This window comes from Eriocheir sinensis, chromosome 42 (assembly GCF_024679095.1).
Source record: "Eriocheir sinensis breed Jianghai 21 chromosome 42, ASM2467909v1, whole genome shotgun sequence".
NCBI classification, from domain to species: domain Eukaryota; kingdom Metazoa; phylum Arthropoda; class Malacostraca; order Decapoda; family Varunidae; genus Eriocheir; species Eriocheir sinensis.
Genome location: NC_066550.1, coordinates 1,090,404 through 1,115,741, shown reverse-complemented (window position 1 = coordinate 1,115,741; position 25,338 = coordinate 1,090,404). Strand labels below are relative to the sequence as shown.

The following is a 25,338-nucleotide window of genomic DNA, read 5'->3' as shown; positions in this document are numbered from 1 at the left end:
TGTGGAAAAGATACCATTAGCTGCTCCAGCAACAGCCACTGCTTCAATATCTGCTGGCCCTATGACACCAGCCACTGCTTCATCATCTGCTGGCCCAATGACACCTGCCACTGCTTCATCATCTGCTGGCCCAGTGACACCTGCCACTGCTTCATCATCTGCTGGCCCTATGACACCTGCCACTGCTTCATCATCTGCTGGCCCAATGACACCTGCCACTGCTTCATCATCTGCTGGCCCAATGACACCTGCCACTGCTTCATCATCTGCTGGCCCAATGACACCTGCCACTGCTTCATCATCTGCTGGCCCAATGACACCTGCCACTGCTTCATCATCTGCTGGCCCAATGACACCTGCCACTGCTTCATCATCTGCTGGCCCAATGACACCTGCCACTGCTTCATCATCTGCTGGCCCAATGACACCTGCCACTGCTTCATCATCTGCTGGCCCTATGACACCTGCCACTGCTTCATCATCTGCTGGCCCAATGACACCTGCCACTGCTTCATCATCTGCTGGCCCTATGACACCTGCCACTGCTTCATCATCTGCTGGCCCAATGACACCTGCCACTGCTTCATCATCTGCTGGCCCAATGACACCAGCCACTGCTTCATCATCTGCTGGCCCAATGACACCTGCCACTGCTTCATCATCTGCTGGCCCAATGACACCAGCCACTGCTTCATCATCTGCTGGCCCAATGACACCTGCCACTGCTTCATCATCTGCTGGCCCAATGACACCTGCCACTGCTTCATCATCTGCTGGCCCAATGACACCTGCCACTGCAAGGGATGACAATGAAGCTGCTCCACCACAGTCACCACCTACTTCATCAGAGTTGAGAGATGCCTTTCATAGGGCAGCAGTATAATTTTTTTATGCTGGGGCTGAATATTACTGCCTCAAGGCTATGATTTTGTCACTTTTTTTTTTTATTACTGATAAGGTTAGGGTGGAAGGGGTGAAAAATAATCTCTGCTGTTTTTCAACAGAAATGGTTAGCAAATTCATTCAAAGCACAAAATTTACCAGAAAAAAAATTGTGTGCCATTGTGAGTGGGTTCACTTGAGATTGGGCTCCAATACGCCTCCGTGGTCTAGTGGTCAGCATGCCTGGCTTCTACGCGGGCCTGGGTTTGAATCCCGGCCTGGGCAGTCGGAGTGCAGCTCACCCAGCTGATCATCCTCCCTCTCGGGCTGGTCGATAAATGACTACCTGGGGAAACTGTGGTAACCCGGATGTCACACTGGCCCTGTGTCCCGGGGTAATGGGCTCCCTCCCACCACAGGCTCAAGGGCCAATGTTACAGAGATGAGCATTAGCTTATAACACCTTTAGGCACCGATCATATTTGCATTTTATGTAGTCTGTGATGCAGGCAGGATATTCATTAGCACCTAATTAGACTCATGCTGCTCTCCAGTGCTCTCTGATGAACTCACAATCAAAGATGTAGTATACCTATATGGTAGCATTGAGTAATCTTAGGTCACTTGGTAAAGTGTTCACCTAAGTCCGACCCAAGCTGACAACATAAACCTAAGCGTGTTTGCAAGCTGAGTGTTTAGAATATTGGCATAATAATAAAAGATGCTGAAAACTGGATTCCACTACTTTATTAAATATATGAATAATTATATACTGAATTTGTAATGGAGCCAAGATAAAAAAGTTATATTTTTCAGCGGTCATACCATGATCTCATGAAAATAATTGGGTTGACATAAATAATTAATTACTACGTATTTTGGTATGATGCCCATTGCACGTTAATACCATAGCTTTGCGAGCATTGAGTAATCTTAGGTCACTTGGTAAAGTGTTCACATAAGTCCGACCCAAGCTGACAACATAAACCTAAGCATGTTTGCAAGCTGAGTGCTTAGAATATTGGCATAATAATAAAAGATGCTGAAAACTAGATTCCACTAATAGAGTAATTATATACTGAATTTGTAATGGAGCCAAGATAAAAAGCTATGTTTTTCAGTGGTCATACCATGATCTCATGAAAATAAATAGGTTGACATATATAATTAATTACTACGTATTTTGTAATGATGACTATTGCACATTAATACCATAGCTTTGAATCCAATGATGAATATCTTCAAGCAAGACACAAATAGCAACAGATTGGTCACCAATTCACTCAGTAAACACAATACTCCAGAAAAGTATACACTGAATTCACAGTAAAGTTGTTTTTCCACTTGGAACTTTGTAAACAGAAACCAAGTAACCTCGTTTTACTTCACTCATAAGTCATGATGCTCGCGATGTGGTCACCTCGACCTTTCGTTCCTCCTCCCTCACACTGGCAGACGTCTCTAACAAGCTTTCTTACCACCATTATCTCAATATGAATAACCGGCAGCAATAATTATAAATCATATTCTAAATGACATTTTAATGCAATTTAAATGTCATCTTTTTCATTTGCATGTGTGTACCTTTCTGCTACAAATAAAAGTTTTTTTCCCATGTTCTGTTTTCCTTAACTCGAATATTTCACATTTTAATCAATAACAAAGGCATCAAACACTAATTGTATGTTCAAGCTATGTTTATTTTTTTTTTCTGTTGACATAAACTACATCGTTTTCCTTTGGTGCCATTATTTTCACATGGGTACAGTCTATCACTCCCACAACACCGGCAAGTTGGTAGAATTCTGCTTGCTTTACACGGATCTCCACCCTATCAAGGGGAGACTGGATAAACCTCCCGACTACCTACGGGTCACTGAGGGCGGCCAGAGTTTCCACAATCACCCTGCTTACACTACTCTGGCTTACCCCCTAACTCATCACTTGAACACTGCAGCATTTTTCCTGTAGCCAAGTATCTTTAAGTCAAAATCACTTTCAACCCCGGGGTGAGGGAATGCTCCCTTTGAACTGGATCTTGTAGCTCTCTTCTCACCAAATCAGTCACATACTCCATTCCTGCACGGTCTAATATGTATGTCTTGACAAGTTCACCATCGTTATACAGTTCCAAAGCGCCCTATCAAACTCTAAATTGCGGAGGCGGGCTGGACGAGGAAGCCCGGTGGCCATGTTGATATGGGTCTGGGTCTGGGATTCAATATTAACTTTACTATTAAGTGTTTAGAAGTCCTCGCCAGCACTCTCAAGTTAATACCAAAGTTAAGAGTAGGTATTAGGCTAATAGTTGTTGAGGATACACTTTGAGAGTGAAGTTAATACCAAAGTCGAAAGTTAATACCAAGTTTAGTATTAATAGTTGTCGAGGATACGGGCCCAGACCTTTCACAGGACCCACCAACCACATGAAGCCTGGGGTGGAAAGTGAATAACAGATCATGCCGTCACAGTCACCATTTGTTCCAATAGATGAATATTTTCTGTTCTCTGTGCTACACACAGCCCTGTAACACCACCACAACAAACACTTGCACTCACACACACAGCAGAACTGAATCAGCACAGCACCTCAGGAGAAGTGGACCTTCATGTGGCTGACAATCTCACCCTTAGTCATGAAACGTTTCCCACAAACATCGCACTTGAACCCTTTATGACCAGAGTGTCTGAAGACGTGCCTGTTCAATATACTCTTCAGTTTGAACCTTTTCCCACAAACTTCACACTCATGACTTCTTGCATCAGTGTGTGTAAGAGTGTGTAATTTGAGGGTACCCTTCTGACTGAAACATTTCCCACAAACTTCACACTCATGATTTCTTTCACCAGTGGTTGTCAGATAGTGTAATGAGAGGCTACCCTTATGACTGAAACATATTCCACAAACTTCACACTCATGATTTTTTCACCAGTGTGTGTAAGAGTGTGTTTTGAGGTACCCTTCTCAGTGAAACATTTTCCACAGATTTCACACTCATGATTTCTTTCACCAGTGTGTGTAAGAGTGTGTAATTTGAGGTTACCCTTCTGACTGAAACATTTCCCACATACTTCACACTCATGATTTCTTTCACCAGTGTGTGTAAGAGTGTGTAATTTGAGGGTACCCTTCAGTCTGAAACATTTCCCACAAACTTCACACTCATGATTTCTTGCACCAGTGTGTGTAAGGGTGTGTGTGTTGAGGTGACCCTTCTGACTGAAACATTTCCCACAAACTTCACACTCATGATGTCTTGCACCCGTGTGTGTAAGGTGTGTTTGTTGAGGGTACCCTTCTGATTGAAACATTTCCCACAAACTTCACACTCATGGTTTCTTGCACTGGTGTGTGTGGGGTGTGTGTGTTGAGGTGACCCTTCTGACTGAAACATTTCCCACAAACTTCACACTCATGATTTCTTTCACCAGTGTGTGTAAGGGTGTGTTTCTTGAGGTTACTCTTCTGACTGAAACATTTCCCACAAACTTCACACTCATGATTTCTTGCACCAGTGTGTGTAAGTGTGTGTTAGTTGAGGTGACCCTTATGATTGAAACATTTCCCACAAACTTCACACTCGTGATTTCTTTCACCAGTGTGTGTAAGAGTGTGTAATTTGAGGTTACCCTTCTGACTGAAACATTTCCCACATACTTCACACTCATGATTTCTTTCACCAGTGTGTGTAAGTGTGTGTAATTTGAGGTTACCCTTCAGGCTGAAACATTTCCCACAAACTTCACACTCATGATTTCTTTCACCAGTGTGTGTAAGAGTGTGTAATTTGAGGGTACCCTTCTGACTGAAACATTTCCCACAAACTTCACACTCATGATTTCTTGCACTGGTGTGTGTAAGGGTGTGTGTGTTGAGGTGACCCTTCTGATTGAAACATTTCACAAACTTCACACTCATGGTTTCTTGCACCAGTGTGTGTAAGGGTGTGATGTTTGGGGTTACTCCTATTACTAAACCTTTTGCCACACTCCTGACTTTCATGAGGTCTTACACCAGAGTGTGTGGGTGTATTTGTTGAGGTCATCCTTCGCTGCATGTCTTTTCTCACACTCTTGGCTTTGGTCAGTAAACTTGCTCTCATTCTCAGATCTTCTCACACTTCTGAAATTCAAACTTCCCCCTTTCTGGATGAAGAGGCCAGCAATTGTTGTTGTTGTTGGTGGTTGTGTTGGTGGTGTTTTTTATCACTCCTGAACCTCACACCAGTAGCAGTCTGCTCCTGCTGATCCCAGCCACTCCAGCTGCTGTCCCGCCTTGCAGCCTCCACTGCAACACTACTCTGGATGTGAGGAGTTGGCTGGCCTTGAGGAACCTCAGAGATGCTGGAGAAGGCGGCGAGGTTGCTTCAAAGCCACACTCAGTGACCAATTGAGCAGGCAAGGCGAGGGATGCACCAAGGAGTCCTGAAGTCAGCGGCAGCAGGGACGGAACAAGTACTGACCACAGCAACTGTCTCGATGCCTCACTTCAACACTAACACCAGTGGTGGACATTGGGACACAAAGTCATGTGCTGAAAAAAAAAAAAAAAGAACATAAGAACATAAGAACGTAAGGAGTCTGCAAGAGGCCGGTTGGCCTATACAAGGCAGCTCCTGTACACTCAACCCCACCTTACCTCACCATCCATGGCTTTATCTAACCTCTTCTTGAATGTATCTATGGTATTGGCACCCACAACATGGCTCCCAAGCCTGTTCCATTCATCCACCACTCTATTGGTGAACCAATTCTTGCCTATGTCTTTGTTGAATCTGAATTTGTCTAACTTAAAACCATTGCCACGCGTCCTACCTGGCTCTTTCACTCTCAAAATTTTATTGACATCCCCTTTATTAAATCCCTTCATCCATTTATAAACTTCGATCAAGTCTCCTCGCAACCTTCGCCTTTCTAGAGAGTGTAGATTTAACTGCTTCAGCCTGTCTTCATAAGACAAGTTTCTCACCCCTTGAATCATCTTTGTCATCCTCCTCTGTACAGATTCTAGAATCTTGATGTCCATTCTATAGTACCAGAACTGAACTGAATTGCATAATCGAGATGAGGTTTAACTAGTGTTAAGAAGAGTTTGAGGATGGCTTCAGCGCTCCAATTGCTCACGTTTCTTGAGATGAAACCTAATACTCTATTGGGCCGATTTTTAGCCTGAATGCATTGAGCCCTAGGACGGGAAACTGAAGTTGGTGGAGGGATCAGGGCGGTGGGTGCACCGAAGGCAAGCCACAGGCCACCGGGTCAGGCAAATAGTGCGTGTACTGATAATAAACTAATGCAATAATATATTCATTGATAAATATGTCTTTTGAACTAACCTAAATAAATCTGAAGCGATATTCGTAACAATACTAAGACAGAACTACACGTAAATGGACAATATCCAGCGACCAAAGCTGCAAGCTTGATAGTTTTAAGGCCTGTTAACACATTAATCGCGTTTGGCAACTCAGCGCTCTTGCCTGCTCCGTGGAACTTTCACGGCGCCCACCACGCCAGTGTCCGTTGGACTTTTGCAGAGAGAGGAGTTATGTATCATTATGAGAGGATAGCCTGTAGTATAGTGTAAAAATCCACGGTACAAATATATACCAAATCACAGACCACTAATATTTTTTCCCTCTACTGCGTATTGGTGCACCAATGTACCAGGCATAGGTTGGCGCATATATGTACCACTTCGCGAAGCACTGACGATATAGTCTTGTTCTGCTATTTGGTGCAGTTTTTATGATTATTATACGAGTTAGTGTCGATACAATATCTTACATTTTGATGAGCTGTACATATAAAAACTATTAATAATGTTTTTTTTCCCCTCCTTTTCAACAGAAATGAACCCGACCGTCTTTTAAGGAGGGCGATCGGATACCTTATCTGGTGATTCAGATGATTCAGGTTTTTTGTTAATTCAGATGACCCAGATGATGAGCTCTCCGAGGAAAGTGACGAGTTAGAAACAGATGAAAAGCAGAATGGGGAACATTATTTTATTCTCTGTTATGAGCAAAATTTTAATTTATCAGGATTTTTATTTTTTTATTTTTTACGTTGTTTGATATGAGGGGCATTTGCCTCTACAGTTGATTACTGTTACATAATGAAATGCTTATATTTGGAAGCAAAATGTCACCAAACTTTAAATGTATTTTGGATGCCTTTACATAGCTATATATTTATTACCTTATCATTTTGAACTTATTACCTGGTACCATTGCAACACATCTGCAGTCATAATAAATACAAATTTACCCACAAATTGTTTATATACTCATGTTTGTAAAAGTTTATAGAAAGGGCTATTCGGGCCACAGATGTACCAATATGCAACAAGTGAAACATCTGCTCAGCACACTGGCGGCCCAGTAAGTGAACAAGGTATAAACAATCATATGTGAACATTTCATGACAATCAAATGAATACAAATGGCAAGACACATGAAATGGAAAAAAAAATCTTAAGGAGCCAAAATCTTGAAAATTTGTTTTTTACACCAAAAAATTTCACAAAATCGACAAAACGTCTGACAGTCTTTTGTAAGGTATCAATATAATCTACAACTAAACGGCAATTTTTCTCATTTTGTACATTTTTTTTAAATGCAAAAAGAAAACGGTAGAAAAAGTAGAGAAAATTATTAGTGAAAATAAATTTCAATTTTTTTTAAGCCAGAACAAAAAATGAAAAAAATTACAAAATGAGAAATGTAGATCTATACAAAAAGTTTCTATGTTATTTTTTTTTCAAAGTAATTAACTAAAAACTAAAGTCTGTGAAACAAAAATAAGATTTTATGCTTTCTTGAGTCTCCTCTACACATTCACCCAAATTTCACAGAATGTCATACACTTACACCAACAAACAACATACTAAAATTTCAAAGCCATAGGACATACTGTGTGCCCAGGAGGGACACCCCCGGGCGCCCTCCTTAACCCGAGAACGTGGGCAGACCCTTTTTTAGGCTTTCACGAGTCGTGGCTGTGGTACGGTGGATCCTAAAAAGGGCTCGCCATAAAGCCCCTAATTCGAGCTAATTGTAGGCGGTGGTGGCATAGCGCAACCCTATGGTCTACGGCCTACAGGTTTATAAGGCAGTGAGGCCGCTGATTGGGTGAGCGCCGGCGATGACGTCATTGGACTCCCAGCGAATCACAAGCGTGTTTTCAGAGCTCAGCCAATCGTAAGGCTTCATCTGTGGCTTTAAATGACCCGTTCTCTTTCTGTTTCTTTCTTTTTCCAAGGTACGTATTTTGAGATAACAAGGAGTAAAGGAGGAAAAAAGTGAGCTCTGGGGCAGCATGACCCAATTATAATGGCACCACTATAAACAGTTGCCTGCTCCATGACAGGCTCGGTGCCGACCTTTAGGCTCTGATGGATAGTTTACCGGCTCCATAAGCCACATAAAAAAATTAAAAAAACTCCACGGGTCGGAACAAATAAGCGCTTTTTCAGTGTTTTAATACCTTGAGTTTCGCGACCTCGAGTTTAGCGCTACACCTTCGGAACGAAGCGAGCACGAAACTGGAGAGGGTACTGTAGTCATAACATAAATACTGGCCTAAGGCAAAACCTTCTTTCATCGTACTTTTATTTATCCTGAAATGTACACATTTCCATTTTTGTGGGTAATAAATAGCCATAGGAAGAGTGGTGGTTGGCCCAAGCCCGACGTGGTGCAGGCAAGTGTTTATACTGGCGCCGTCTATTCTTGGCTCATGCTGTTCCCGGAAGCTCATTCTTGATTTCCCTTTGACAGTTCCTATAGAGTCCACGTTGATGGGTTGTCTTCAGGACAGCATGTGGGTGGTCTTGGGCCACTCGGCGGTGACTGAAAATCCCAGGTGGTAGCGGTGATTCGAACCCAAATCATCCACGACGCAGTGAATACTGGACCGGCACGCTAACCACTCAGCCACCGCCTTGGATACCAACAGAAAAATGATGTATTTGTTATGGGTTGTCTTAAAATACCTATGTGTAAAGAAGGCGACGCAATGTCCCTCCCCCTTCCTCCACCAGCAGTGGGCAGCGGCTGTCAGTCATGGCAGGCCACAGAAATTTTAGGGCTGGGTTAGGTTAGGTTAGGACAACAACATGTCTTTGAACAAAATAAAGTTGAATTAATAAGATATGGGAAAATGGCCACCTCAAGATCACAGTACCAGGTGAAAGGTCAAGAAATTGCAGAGAAGAGCTCCGTACATGACCTGGGGGTACTAGTTAGTAATGACTTTTCACCCACTGAGCACATTGACATCACAAGGACGGCCAGCAGGATGACAGGATGGATACTCTGCACCTTCAAGACGAGGGAACCCGAACACCTCCTCCCGCTCTGTAAGTCCCTGGTGTTGTCGAAAATGGAATACCTGTGCCATCTGTGGTCCCCACACAAAATGTACAATATCAAGCGACTGGAACAGACACAAAGGGTCTTCACAAGGAAGCTGAACTCAATGAAAAATCTGAGTTACTGGGACAGGCTCAAGACTCTGCAACTCTACTCCATCCAAAGACGAAGAGATAGTACTACATAATTAACACTGAAGAAGCAAGTGCCTAACCCATCACCACAAACTGAAGGAGGGATAACACGCCAGACACACCCCCAATTTGGCCGCACCTGCCCCAGGACATCCATTGAAACAGTCAGTCAATGTCTTAGGTCCATACATGCTGCCAGCTTTACCAACGAGGGACCAAGACTATTCAACTGCCTGCCCAGGGACATCAGGGACACCTCAAACTGCAGCATGGAGACCTTCAGGAGAAAATTTGACCTGTTTCTGCAGGGGATCCCTGATGAGCCCCCTGTCCTACACACGACTACTCCAAGGGGGCAGAGAGTAGCTCCTCCCTGACCAGCTGAGGCACATTAGGGGCCGCTTTCACAGTCATTTTGTTTGTTTTTATCGTTACAAATGGCGGTGATTGCCGCTATAGTATTTCCACGTAAAACTGGCCTATGGGGTAGTGGCGGCTGCGGGGTGAGCCCAGCCCTGCACCTTACCACACACTCTCAACACCTCTCACCTCCTCTACCACTACCCCATAGGCCAGTTTCACGTGGAAAACTATGCGTTGATCACCGCCATTGGTAACGATCAAAACAAATAAAGTGAAAGCGGCCCTAGGAGTAGGGCACAGTGTTGGGGCGGTGGACTCCCAAGTCGCCCAAAGTGAACATCACCTACACTGCAACAAGACAAGACCCATAACTTAAAATACAGTTAGTTCCGTATTGGAGAGTAAGATGTTGGTATTTTCCTGAGGTCAGGGTGGCAACCCTACACACGCGTGGCCCGTCCACACCCTGGTCCTCCGCTCCTTCCTGTCCCAAGTGTACCCGTCCACACCCTGGCCCTCCCCTCCTTCCTGTCCCAATTACAGCCCATCCACACCCTGGCCCTCCGCTCCTTCCTGTCCCAAGTGTACCCGTCCACACCCTGGCCCTCTCCTCCTTCCTGTCCCAATTACAGCCCATCAACACCTTGGGCCTCCCCTCCTTCCTGTCCCAAGTGTAGCCCGTCCACACCCTGGCCCTCCCCTCCTTCCTGTCCCAAGTGTAGCCCGTCCACACCTTGGGCCTCCCCTCCTTCCTGTCCCAAGTGTAGCCTGTCCACACCTGGCCCTCCCCTCCTTCCGGTCCACAGTGTAGCCCGTCCACACCTTTGGCCTCCCCTCCTTCCTGTCCCAAGTGTTGCCCGTCCACACCCTGGCCCTCCCCTCCTTCCTGTCCCAAGTGTAGCCCGTCCACACCCTGGCCCTCCCTCCTTCCTGTCCCAAGTGTAGCCTGTCCACACCTTGGCCTCCCTCCTTCCTGTCCCAAGTGTAGCCTGTCCACACCTGGCCCTCCCTCCTTCCTGTCCCAAGTGTAGCCTGTCCACACCCTGGCCCTCTCCTCCTTCCTGTCCCAAGTGTACCTGTCCACACCCTGGCCCTCCCCTCCTTCCTGTCCCAAGTGTAGCCCGTCCACACCCTGGCCCTCTCCTCCTTCCTGTCCCAAGTGTACCCGTCCACACCCTGGCCCTTCCCTCCTTCCTGTCCCAAGTGTAGCCCATCCACACCCTGGCCCTCCCCTCCTTCCTGTCCCAAGTGTACCCGTCCACACCCTGGCCCTTCCCTCCTTCCTGTCCCAAGTGTACCCGTCCACACCCTGGCCCTCCCCTCCTTCCTGTCCCAAGTGTACCCCTCCACACCCTGGCCCTCCCCTCCGTCCTGTCCCAAGTGTACCCGTCCACACCCTGGCCCTCCCCTCCTTCCTGTCCCAAGTGTACCCGTCCACACCCTGGCCCTCCCCTCCTTCCTGTCCCAAGTGTACCCGTCCACACCCTGGCCCTCCCCTCCTTCCTGTCCCAAGTGTACCCGTCCACACCCTGGCCCTCCCCTCCTTCCTGTCCCAATTACAGCCCGTCCACACCCTGGCCCTCCCCTCCTTCCTGTCCCAATTACAGCCCGTCCACACCCTGGCCCTCCACTCCCCAGCAAACATGGGGTTATTGGGCCAGCATCGGCTACTGTCGGGGTCGTGTCGGCAGCGGCGGCTGAGTGACTGTTGCAGCAAACCGCTTCGTTAGCGGTGTCGGCCTTACATCAGTAAATGTTAATTGAACCAATTAATACTAAAACCAAATTGGCCCGATACAGTTTGCCTCATATTTGCCTCAATCATGAGCTAATGTATAACACTGCATTTATGCAAACATACAAAAAAATGGATTATCCGTTTTCCGATCGGGATTACAGGCAGCGAACGTTCAAGATCAAGATCAAGTTGAACTTTTCCCGCTTAAATATTGTTTACGTTGTAAAACGGCTCATCCAAGAAGCCGTCCCGTCATCGTTGAACAATTTACCACTCTACACACAAGTGGTGAGTTATCTTTGATAAATCTTTGAAAGATGAAGTCTTCAAAGTGGACATTAGCCCAAAAAGCTAAGAGAAAATGTTGTCAGCATCCATATACAAGCCAACCCAAACACGCCCAACGATCTATCCCTCGTCAGTGTGTCAATCTTGCACACACTACTACTGACTCTGGGTGATGGTGATGATGATGTGATATTGTCATGTGAAGGGAAGCAGGATGTAGATTGTGGAGCTCAGCAGGTGTTAAATACAGATGATCACAAAAGAAAGCAAACTGAAATTTGTTCTTCACTTAGTAATGAAGTAAAAGTATTTGATAGTGACTGTGAAATCACAATTCATCCAAAAGTACCTCCAGTTGTGTCAGAAAATGCACAAAGCCAGCTGCTACAATGGGCTGTTGATAATCAAATAACTCACACAGCTATTAATTCATTGTTAACCATTCTAAAACTAAATTATGATGCGTCCCTTCCTTCAGAGGCTCGCACACTGCTCAAAACTCCAGTCAACCAAACATCACTTATTACACAAAAATGTGGAGGCCAGTATTACCATTTTGGTTTGCTCAAAACTATTGATAAATATGAAACAAGACATACATCTAAAGAGTCCATTCAGCTACTTGTACACAATGGTTTGTCTTTGAAAATAAACTGTGATGGCATACCATTACATCGGAGCTCTAGAGCACAATTTTGGACAATACTGATTAATTTTCAGTGTGAAGGACTTAAACCCAACTGTTCTCCAGAAGTTGTACGAATATTTTATGGCATGTCAAAACCTAATGATGTTGATGAATTTTTGAAAGATTTCATTGATGAATTGAAACTTGTATCTAATGGGTATAAGCTTGGTGAGCATCTTATCCCAGTCCACACAGCCTCCTTTATTTGTGATGCCCCAGCACGACAGTTCTTTAAAAGAATCACATCTCACAATGGTTACTCAGGATGTGAGAGGTGTCAACAGGTGGGGGAATATGAGGCTGGAACTGTGGTATTTCCAGAATTGAATTCTCTACCACGATCAGATGAAAATTTTCTTGCTCAAAGTGACAGTAATCACCACCTAGGTATATCAACTATTTAAAAGCTGAATATGACAAATTGTTTAGTGTCAAAATTTGTATTGGATCCTATGCACTTAGTGTATTTGGGTGTTATGAGAAAACTTCTCAATCTTTGGCTCAAAGGACCCTTAAATGTAAGGATAGGCTCTCACAAGAAAAACTTAATATCTAAAAACCTGGTCAATGTAGCAAAATTCATGCCTGCGGAATTCAACCGTAAACCAAGGTCGCTAGATGAACTTGATAGATTCAAAGCAAATGAGTCAAGAAGTTTTCTTCTATATACAGGCCCTGTGGTTTTGAAAGATACCACTGACATCAACATATATAACAATTTCATGTTGCTGTTCAGTGCAGTCAATCTCTTGTCCAGAAAAGATATTCCAAATTCTGTTGAGTATGCAAAAGACTATTTACTCAAGTTCACTGAGCACTTTATCCAGATATATGGGAAAAGATATGCTGTTTACAATGTTCGTAATTTGTGGCATCTACCTGATGATGTCGCAAAACATGGTACTCTTGATAGTTTTTCGGCATTTGAATTTGAAAACTTTTTGGGAGTCATAAAAAATCTCAATTATTTAACAGCCTCCACTGCAACACTACTCTGGATGTGAGGAGTTGGCTGGCCTTGAGGAACCTCAGAGATGCTGGAGAAGGCGGCGAGGTTACTTCAAAGCCACACTCAGTGACCAATTGAGCAGGCAAGGCGAGGGATACACCAAGGAGTCCTTAAGTCAGCGGCAGCAGGGACGGAACAAGTACTGACCACAGCAACTGTCTCGATGCCTCACTTCAACACTAACACCAGTGGTGGACATTGGGACACAAAGTCATGTGCTGAAAAAAAAAAAAAAAAAAAAAAAAATAAGAACATAAGAAGTCTGCAAGAGGCCGGTTGGCCTATACAAGGCAGCTCCTGTACACTCAACCCCACCTTACCTCACCATCCATGGCTTTATCTAACCTCTTCTTGAATGTATCTATGGTATTGGCACCCACAACATGGCTCCCAAGCCTGTTCCATTCGTCCACCACTCTATTGGTGAACCAATTCTTGCCTATGTCTTTGTTGAATCTGAATTTGTCTAACTTAAAACCATTGCCACGCGTCCTACCTGGCTCTTTCACTCTCAAAATTTTATTGACATCCCCTTTATTAAATCCCTTCATCCATTTATAAACTTCGATCAAGTCTCCTCGCAACCTTCGCCTTTCTAGAGAGTGTAGATTTAACTGCTTCAGCCTGTCTTCATAAGGCAAGTTTCTCACCCCCTGAATCATCTTTGTCATCCTCCTCTGTACAGATTCTAACATCTTGATATCCATTCTATAATAGGGGGACCAGAACTGAACTGCATAATCGAGATGAGGTCTAACTAGTGCTAAGTAAAGTTTGAGGATGACTTCAGCGCTCCTATTGCTCACGCTCCTTGAGATGAAACCTAGTACTCTGTTTGCCCGATTTTTAGCCTGAATGCATTGAGCCCTAGGACGGGGAAACTGAAGTTGGTGGGAGGGATCAGGGCGGTGGTGGGTGCACCGAAGGCAAGCCACAGGCCACCGGGTCAGGCAAATAGTGCGTGTACTGATAATAAGCTAATGCAATAATATATTCATTGATAAATATGTCTTTTGAACTAACCTAAATAAATCTGAAGCGATATTCGTAACAATACTAAGACAGAACTACACATAAATGGACAATATCCAGCGACCAAAGCTGCAAGCTTGATAGTTTTAAGGTCTGTTAACACATTAATCGCGTTTGGCAACTCAGCGCTCTTTCCTGCTCTGCGGAACTTTCACGGCGCCCACCACGCCAGTGTCCGTTGGACTTTTGCAGAGAGAGGAGTTATGTATCATTATGAGAGGATAGCCTGTAGTATAGTGTAAAAATCCACGGTACAAATATATACCAAATCGCGGACCACAAATATTTTTTCCCTCTATTGCGTATTGGTGCACCAATGTACCAGGCATGGGTTGGCGCATATATGTACCAGTTCGCGACGCACTGACGATATAGTCTTGTTCTGCTATTTGGTGGTTTTTATGATTATTATACTAGTTTGTGTCGATACAATATCTTACATTTTGATGAGCTGCACATCCACACCCTGGCCCTCCGCTCCTTCCTGTCCCAAGTACAGCCCGTCCACACCCTGGCCCTCTGCTCCTTCCTGTCCCAAGTACAGCCCGTCCACACCCTGGCCCTCTGCTCCTTCCTGTCCTAATTACAGCCTGTCCACACCCTGGCCCTCCGCTCCTTCCTGTCCCAAGTGTACCCGTCCACACCCTGGCCCTCCCCTCCTTCCTGTCCCAATTACAGCCCGTCCACACCCTGGCCCTCCCCTCCTTCCTGTCCCAATTACAGCCCGTCCACACCCTGGCCCTCCCCTCCTTCCTGTCCCAATTACAGCCCGTCCACACCCTGGCCCTCCCCTCCTTCCTGTCCCAATTACAGCCCGTCCACATCCTGGCCCTCCCCTCCTTCCTGTCCCAATTACAGCCCGTCCACACCCTGGCCCTCCCCTCCTTCCTGTCCAAATTACAGCCCGTCCACACCCTGGCCCTCCCCTCCTTCCTGTCCCAATTACAGCCCGTCCACACCCTGGCCCTCCGCTCCCCAGCAAACATGGGGTTATTGGACCAGCATCGGCTACTGTCGGGGTTGTGTCGGCAGCGGTGGCTGAGTGACTGTTGCAGCAAACCGCTTCGTTAGCGGTGTCGGCCTTACATCAGTAAATGTTAATTGAACCAATTAATACTAAAACCAAATTGGCCCGATACAGTTTGCCTCATATTTGCCTCAATCATGAGGTTTTGAAAGATACCACTGACATCAACATATATAACAATTTCATGTTGCTGTTCAGTGCAGTCAATCTCTTGTCCAGAAAAGATATTCCAAATTCTGTTGAGTATGCAAAAGACTATTTACTCAAGTTCACTGAGCACTTTATCCAGATATATGGGAAAAGATATGCTGTTTACAATGTTCGTAATTTGTGGCATCTACCTGATGATGTCGCAAAACATGGTACTCTTGATAGTTTTTCGGCATTTGAATTTGAAAACTTTTTGGGAGTCATAAAAAATCTCTTGAGGAAACCCAACTTCCCTTTATCTCAAGTTATCAATAGGATTTCAGAAAGAAATATAAGTATGGATGTGGAAGAACATATCTATCCTGTCCTGAAAAAGATTCACGCACAAGGCCCTTTAGTTGATGAAATGGTATGCCAGCAGTACAAGGAATTATACTTGGAAAAATACTGTTTTAAAGTCACACCTGCTGATCAAGGAGTAATGATTAACAATGAAATTGGATGCATTCAAAATATTATTTCAAATAAATGTGAGCCTAATAATATAAGTATAATATATCAAGTATATCAGGTTAAGGAAATTGTTTTTCATTACCCATTATCATCTGCAAATTTAGGAATTTACAAAGTTAAAACACTGCAAAATGATTTGAAGATATCTTCTTACATGCCAATCCAAAGAAAATATTTGCTGATACAATTATCACAAAATTCATTTGCTGCTTTTCCACTTGTTCACAGCCTTCAGCCACAGTGATTCAATCAATCAGCATGACTTCCAAAGAGTTTTGTGTAGTTGTGTTTGTTGAAACACAAGAGGTGGATGTTGCTCCAAGCATTTGGCTTTCAAAAAATGAAAGAAAATGTAGATGGCCTCCATACAGAGACTCCCAGAAAACTCAAAAGGCTATCAAGGACCAAGTCATGCCTGGGGAAAGTTGGCCTACCTATCCAGTGTGAGTACTTGGCTTTTAGGGTGAGTATTTTTCTTCCTGTTGAGGTATTATTTGGCCTCATGTAGGCTCATACTGTCCCCTGATTTCCTATGGTACACATTCAATCACAGACAAGTTGGGGATTGCAGTTAGTTAATCTTTGAAGTTGCACCTTTGATAGGATGTTAATTCAAAGGTGTTGAAATTATTATTCAGGATTTATCATTACAGATTGAAGCGTAAAACACTTTATGAAGACACAGACTGCTCTGACTCATCTGGAGATACATCAACTATGCAGCCAAGCCCAAGCACAATTCCAGAACCCCCTCGTGTTTCTGGTTTCCCATCTCTTCAAAGAAGTAATGCTTTTTGCATCCCTAAGGTTGACAGAGACACGCATTCTGACCGTAAGTGATGCTGCTAACTTTGCATAAACATTTTGGGTGTAGCTGTAATATCTTACATTTATCTTTTAACTTTTTTGCAATATTGATAAAAGCTTAATTTGTATACATTGTTTATCATGTTTCATATAAGTAATTTAGATATTCAATTAGTATACCTCATGAAAAAAAATTCTCGTCAAATAGTAGTGAAACTGGAATTTTTTCAAGCTTCATACATGACATCATTGTTTAAAAGACTTACTGAACCTATACACTCTAATCAGAGTACCTGTAGACCAGAATGATTGCATGCAAATCTATTCCAGGAACTGATGGACATAGTTGAATTTATCACACTGGTCACAAATCAAATCTACACACGGCCATTCCAGCACTACAGTAATGTTAACATTACAGTCTGGCATGTACACAAGTATATCCTAAGGCACCTGATAGACATAGGTCACACTGGTTACAGATTACACTTATATCTATAGCCATTCTAACGCTACAGTAACCTTAACATGCACTTTACACAAGATACATGGGCTTACCAATGTGGACTAAGCCACCATGGTAAGGTATGGTCTGGAGTTAAAGGCTGACTAACAACAAAATCACTGTGTGATATTTCATTACATACTATTCTACATACTATTCTGCTTGTTCTAGTGACTTAGAAATCTGAATCTGAAATTTCTATGGCAACTTTTTCTTTGAGAATTGAAGACTATTCTACTTGCTTTAGCAAGATGTGAGACACGCATGGAAGATCAAACTAAACTGCTTCAACAACTAATGGCAACGCAGAAGGATATGCTACACCAGCTGTTGACAATGCAGTCGGTATCATCATCATCACAGGAATATGACTTTACTGCTGTTGATGATGTACTACCAATTGAAACACTTCAGGGATTTGATGCTCTTGAAGGAAGACTGACATCTGATCAAGAATTTAAAGAGCTTATGGTAAGTAAAATTAATAATTTTATTAACACTTTATTTGAATGATGTTACGTGTAGCGATCCATGCTATTTTTATGATATTTACTTGTGTCTGTCTGTGTGTATGTATGTCCTACAACTATATCATTGTGTGTCCAGTATCTTGTTTCCGTCTATTTATGTCTCAACTTGTGTCTTGTTGTGCCCCTTTAGCCCTACGGCATCATGTCAACAACACGTGTCCTGCAGCTGCTGTCCATCCCAGTCTCCCTCCCTCACCCGTTCATAGAAAAAATGTTTGTTTGTTTTGCTTTTTTCCTTAACTCCTCCCATACCCTTCTCCTGAGCCACTCACAGAAAACTATCCATGTTTGGGTGTGACCTACAATGACCTCCATACACTGCCCATACCCTGTCATCGTGTCCACTCACTTCTCCGCCCACTAATTGTGACCAATCCCTGCCCTAAATTATGTGTAAAATAAGGTTTTGTTCCACCCCTTTGTGTTTCTTTCCCTACCTCTTTTGAATTGTATAAAAAGTCCTTCTCTTGCCTTCACTTCACTTCAGCATTCCAGGTGCCTTGGTCCCTCCCTTCCCCTACCGCTCCTCTCTAGTCTTGTGTAAGTACAACATAATGTGAATTTCCCCGGTAACTTAGTGTGTGTGTGTGTCTGCGGGTTAGGTGTTATGTTGTAGGATTTATTTGTGTCTTCATATTTGTGATTTTATTTATTTACCGTACTTTACTGTTGTGCTTATTTTATCTTAAAGTAGTAACTGGACTTATCTTTTGGAACTTGTAAATATTTCACTTTCATTTTTGTTGTATTAATATAATTTCTTTTGTTATTAAATTAAGAAACCATTTCAAGTTTTCCTTTTTTTCCTTTCTTGTCCCTTGTTTTAAGTTTACTTAAGTGATCCCTTTTATTTATTTTTTGATTGTGTTTATGCATCTAGAGGCCCTTGGTAATGATTACCAAAGGTTGTGTAACAATGAATGATAACAAAATAAACTGGAATAATGTTTTACATATTTTAGCCTAACTGTGTGTGAAAGACGCAGTCAGGTTCTTTAGTTTGAGTTTGCAAAACTAGTTGATCACACTCTAGTCGTAGTTAAATCAAGCGAACTGTATGTTGGGAAAATACTTCAAATGCATGATAAAAAATAACAAAGAACATATTATTATCTAAGTTATATGTTTTAGGTACAACGGCTGAAGGTTTTGGGAGGAACTACATTGAGAGTTGCAGTAAAGTCAATTTTGGATACTGTCATGTCAAATCGACTGCAACAGAAATTCAATTGGGAGGGCAAGAAGTGTTGGAAAACAAAGGAGAATTTCACCAAGATAGGATTCAAGTCAACAAAGCTTTGTCAACTGGTGTGTGGTGAGTACAATTTCAAGTATATATGAATCATGTAATTAGAACAGTCCAACTTAAGAAATGCTAAATAATACTTGATGTTGGTATTAGAAGACTGCTATGTTGGTTATCATAAACATTGAATATATTGTTTTCTTCCCATAAACAATTCAAAGAAACTATCCTCCAGGTGAATAAAGAAAAATTGGAAGCTCTTCTGCTGTGGCCACCTCTTTGTTAGACGTTCCTGAATGGAGTGAGGCATCAGAGAGATAGTTTGATAAATCTTATACTTTCTTTCAAGCAGAGGAAAAATATTTATTGTACTTGAGTTCGAGAGTAAGTCATGAGTAGAAATTATTCATAATGTTCCTGCATGCTTCCTCAGTCCTACATGGTGGAACACCGTTCCCTTGCCGTATGGCAGCTGTGCCCACTGGCCAGTGGTTAGGCACCTGGGGGTTATTGGCTTCCCACCCACCCGTAGCTACGCCACTGTAACCTTCCCTATTTAAGTAACACCTGACTGGGATGACAGGGTGACTAATGAGGAGGTGATGAGAAGGTCTAGAGTAGGGGAACAGCAGCCTTTCAGTGGCCATTAGATTTTACAGAATTAATAATGTATAGTTAATATATTTACATCACATTATTTTTGGACAGGAGTGCTGCTCATGAAGCCACAATTTTCTACAGATGAGAAGGAGATTGGTCAAACAATTATGAAATATCTCCGTTGTTCCAGCGATCGTTGTGGAGGTAGAGCACAAAGGTTGAAATCCCAGTCAAATGATTCAGCACATTCATCACAAGATGGTGTTTTGTCAGACATAGATAGCTAGATCTTAATTAGGTGATTGATCACAATAGCCATGTCAGAGTATGGTTTAAGTATTTGTATACGGTTCTTTTTTACTGGGAAAGTAATGGAAGGAATTTCATCTCATGCATTACAAAAGATTCTCCAAGGAAAAGATTACTGGATTTGTTATTTTCAGTTTCTGTTTGAATCCCCTTAACTTCTTGCAATGTTTCATGCAGTTAATACTGTATTCATCATCATCATTATTATTATTATTATTATTATTATTATTATTATTATTATTATTATTATTGTTCATTAGTTTTTTTTTTTTCAGTTCAGTTTTTAGTTTTACTTCCCTAATATTGGAGTTGAAGAGTTAGTTAATTTATTTTTGAATATTCTGTTTCCTGTTTTATTTATTTTTCACAGATAATGGTGATTTTTGTTGGCAAAATGAAGAAATAGTTGAGGAAAGGTACCATAAATAATGCTATCCTGCATGAGTTGAAGGAGATTTTTTCAGGAGTACAGTGCGTCAAGGACCATATTGGCTATCCAGCGGCGACTGGACTTTGTATTTTTTGCCCAGGCTTTATTTTGCTCCAGCAGCTTAAGAATGATTTAACTTGCTGTTAAATAATGTTTGATTCTGGTCTTAAGATAGTGATTTACAGACGCCCTCTCACTGGAGAGGGCGTCTGTAAATCACTTATCTTAAGACCAGAAATCAAAATAGCTATAGGTTCTGTTAACAATTATTTAACAGCAAGTTAAATCATTCTGTTGCTGGAGAGCAAAATAAAGCCCTGGGCAAAAAAATACAAAACCTCCAAGCTAATATTTTGTCTGTTTGGGCCGCTCAGGAGACTGCGGCCCCCGGCACATTCGCCCCTCAGTGGTCACACACACCACACACAGATGCAAACCTTAAAACCTTACCAGCAAAGGGTAAATACATTTTTTTTCTACCAGCAGGTACCACGTTTGGACATTTGGCTCCAAACGACAGCCAGTATTATTATTTCCCGAAATAGAAAAGAGGATCCGAGTTAAGTCCAAACAGTACTTGTCTCTGAGTCACCGCCAGAGAGCCAATATGGTCCCTTGAGCTATGAAAAGGATACAGGACATTAGGTTCATTCTGTTTCCTGTTTTATTAATTTTTCACAGATAATGACAATTTTTCTTGGCAAAATGAAGAAATAGTTGAGGAAAAGTATCAAAAATAATGTTTTCCTGCATGAGTTGAGGGAGATATTTTTTTCAGGAGTACAGTGCATCAATTACGCTATAAAAAGGATGCGGAATTTAGGGCGAGATTCCCATGTGTGTGTTTGTGTGTGTGTTTACCTAGTTGTAAGGAAAAGAGCCATACTTAGCCTCATGCTGTCATCCCGTCTATATCTTTTTCTATCCAACTTTGTCTTAAATTCATGTATTGTTTTTGCACACACAATCTCATGAAGTTCATTTCAAGCTGTTATACTTCTATGTGGAAAACTGTGTGTTTCTTTGTCTTTTCTGAATGTCGTCTTTTTCAGTTTCTTGCTATGCCCTCTTCTACCACTTAACGTCCTTCGTCACTAGGTCTTCTCTATCAATCTTCTCCATATCCTGTGTGTGTGTGTGTGTGTGTGTGTGTGTGAAGCTTTCATGTCATTGACTGTATGTCATTAGAAAACAACGTTATGGAGGAACAGCGTCTGTTACTTCATAAGGTCTTCTTCTGATGACATACACAGTCAATGAGATGAAGCTTCAAGAAGGCAAAAGGAAAATCACAGCTCCAAAGCAGGGTGGTATTGAGAACAGTTAAAATCACAATGAAATCCAGACAACAAATAACTGCAAACACAACACTGAAATGGGATTATCAAATCATATTATGCCAGTATTCTGGATTTTCAAGTGTTAGGGTTCTAACAGATGCTATAATTTGTCATCCATTTTCTTTGGATCATTTTAGATCTTTGATAATACAATAGTATCTTATTAAATAATGAGGCCAAAAAATGATCTATGTTGCATAGTAACTTTGACCACATTCAACAATGGTGGTTATATGACTGGACACATATTGCAAGCATCCATGAAAAATAAATGAATGCAAATTATAACATCCAGAACCCAAAGATTGTCAGACCTAAGGATCGACATGAAAAATGCAACTCAACTACAAACTGTAATTTTGCTGCTTCATATCAAGCACTCAACCTTTCAACTTTGCTTGACATGGTGCTGTTTGACCTTGATATGTCTTACACTGGCAAGATTTAAGATTGGCAAAGTGTGAGCTAATTTACTGCTAGAATGTGTCATATAAGTGCTATAAATAAGACGATAATCATTATATGATGCAAAATATATTCTTTCCATAAGAAATCAAAAGCAAATCACAGCATCATGGTGAGATACATCTCCTCTATACTATACAACAGACAAATCACAGCATCATGGTGAGATACATCTCCCTCTATACTATACAACAGACAAATCACAGCATCATGGTGAGATACATCTCCTCTATACTATACAACAGACAAATCACAGCATCATGGTGAGATACATCTCTCCCTCTACTATACAACAGACAAATCACAGCATCATGGTGAGATACATCTCTCCCTCTATACTATGAAACAGACAAATCACAGCATCATGGTGAGATACATCTCTCCCTCTACACACACACACACACACACACACACACACACACACACACAGGATATGGAGAAGATTGATAGAGAAGACCTAGTGACGAAGGACGTTAAGTGGTAGAAGAGGGCATAGCAAGAAACTGAAAAAGACGACATTCAGAAAAGACAAAGAAACACACAGTTTTCCACATAGAAGTATAACAGCTTGAAATGAACTTCATGAGATTGTGTGTGCAAAAACAATACATGAATTTAAGACAAAGTTGAATAGAAAAAGATATAGACGGGATGACAGCATGAGGCTAAGTATGGCTCTTTTCCTTACAACTAGGTAAACACACACACACACACACAAACACACACATGGGAATCTCGCCCTAAATTCCGCATCCTTTTTATAGCGTAATTGATGCACTGTACTCCTGAAAAAAATATCTCTCTCAACTCATGCAGGAAAACATTATTTTTGATACTTTTCCTCAACTATTTCTTCATTTTGCCAAGAAAAATTGTCATTATCTGTGAAAAATTAATAAAACAGGAAACAGAATGAACCTAATGTCCTGTATCCTTTTCATAGCTCAAGGGACCATATTGGCTCTCTGGCGGTGACTCAGAGACAAGTACTGTTTGGACTTAACTCGGATCCTCTTTTCTATTTCGGGAAAAAATAATACTGGCTGTCGTTTGGAGCCAAATGTCCAAACGTGGTACCTGCTGATAGAAAAAAAATGTATTTACCCTTTGCTGGTAAGGTTTTAAGGTTGCATCTGTGTGTGGTGTGTGTGACCACTGAGGGGCGAATGTGCCGGGGGCCGCAGTCTCCTGAGCAGCCCAAACAGACAAAATACTAGCTTGGAGGTTTTGTATTTTTTTGCCCAGGGCTTTATTTTGCTCTCCAGCAGCTTAAGAATGATTTAACTTGCTGTTAAATAATTGTTAGTAGCTATTTTGATATGGTATGGACCTAAGACATTGACTGACTGTTCCAATGGATGTCCTGGGGCAGGTGCGGACAAATTGGGGGTGTGTCTGGCGTGTTATCCCTCCTTCAGTTTGTGGTGATGGGTTAGGCACTTGCTTCTTCAGTGTTAATTATGTAGTACTATCTCTTCGTCTTTGGAGGGAGTAGAGTTGCAGAGTCTTGAGCCTGTCCCAGTAACTCAGATTTTTCATTGAGTTCAGCTTCCTTGTGAAGACCCTTTGTGTCTGTTCCAGTCGCTTGATATTGTACATTTTGTGTGGGGACCACAGATGGCACAGGTATTCCATTTTCGACAACACCAGGGATTTACAGAGCAGGAGGAGGTGTTCGGGTTCCCTCGTCTTGAAGGTGCAGAGTATCCATCCTGTCATCCTGCTGGCTGTCCTACATAAGAACATAAGAACGCAGGAGTCTGCAAGAGGCCGGTAGGCCTGTACGAGGCAGCTCCTTTGACCCTAAGCTCCCGTGTATCTAACCCCACCTAATATCGCTGTCCATGAATTTATCTAGTCTATTTTTGAATGTGACAATTGTATTGGCACTCACCACATGACTAAGCCTATTCCACTCATCCACCACCCTGTTAGTAAACCAATTTTTGCCTATGTCCCTGTTGAATCTGAATTTATCCAGTTTAAACCCGTTACTTCGTGTCCTACCCGGTTCTCTTACCAACAAAACCTTATGAATGTCTCCCTTATTAAATCCCTTCATCCATTTATAAACCTCGATCATGTCTCCACGCACCCTTCGCCTTTCTAGAGAATGCAAGTTTAACTGTTTGGGTCTTTCCTCGTATGGCAAGTTTCTCAACCCCTGAATCATCTTAGTCATCCTCCTCTGCACCGATTCTAACATTTTGATATCCATTCTATAGTAGGGTGACCAGAACTGAACCGCATAGTCAAGATGAGGTCTAACTAATGCTAAATATAGTTTGAGGAAGACTTCGGGGCTTCTGTTGCTTACGCTCCTTGAAATAAATCCCAGTACCCTATTAGCTCGATTTCTAGCTTGAATGCATTGTGCCCTTGGACGGAGATCAGAGCTCACTAAGACCCCTAAATCCCTTTCGCACCCAGACCTACTTATGAGAGTGTCATTTAAGCAATAGTTATGTGAGGGTTGTTCCTACCTACACTCAGAATACTGCACTTCCCTACATTGAACTCCATCTGCCATTTATCCGCCTAGTCATATAATCTGTTGAGTTCACCTTGGAGAATACTAGCGTCCTGATCCGACTCGATTACTCTACCGATCTTGGTATCATCTGCAAATTTACTAACATCACTACTAATTCCTGTGTCTAAGTCATTGATATAAATAATAAACAAAAGTGGACCTAATACCGAACCTTGTGGGACCCCACTGTAACACATCCCCAGTCAGATCTTTTACCATTGATTTGCACTCTTTGCTTCCTATTGCTAAGCCACGCCTTGACCCAGTTCAAAACTTTACCCTCTACTCCGTGAGCCTGTAATTTAAGCAACAGTCGTTGGTGAGGAACTTTGTCAAACGCTTTACTAAAATCAAGATAGATTACATCATAATTT

At 42.4% G+C, this 25,338-nt stretch overlaps 1 long non-coding RNA gene across 4 annotated transcripts; it reads left to right on the top strand.

Annotated features, from left to right (window-relative positions):
- Window positions 1-11,337: 11,337 nt before the first annotated feature.
- On the top strand, window positions 11,338-20,388 carry LOC127009789 (uncharacterized). 4 transcript variants are annotated; one of them, XR_007762262.1, is made up of 4 exons: window positions 11,338-11,780; window positions 16,428-17,031; window positions 17,732-17,982; window positions 19,173-19,983. It is a non-coding gene; the product is annotated as an uncharacterized LOC127009789 (long non-coding RNA). The 4 variants fall into 4 exon arrangements; XR_007762263.1 differs by lacking the exon at window positions 11,338-11,780 and adding an exon at window positions 19,996-20,388 and having other exon boundaries at window positions 16,366-17,031; window positions 19,173-19,356; XR_007762261.1 differs by lacking the exon at window positions 11,338-11,780 and having other exon boundaries at window positions 16,366-17,031; window positions 17,759-17,982.
- The last annotated feature ends 4,950 nt before the right edge of the window (window positions 20,389-25,338 follow it).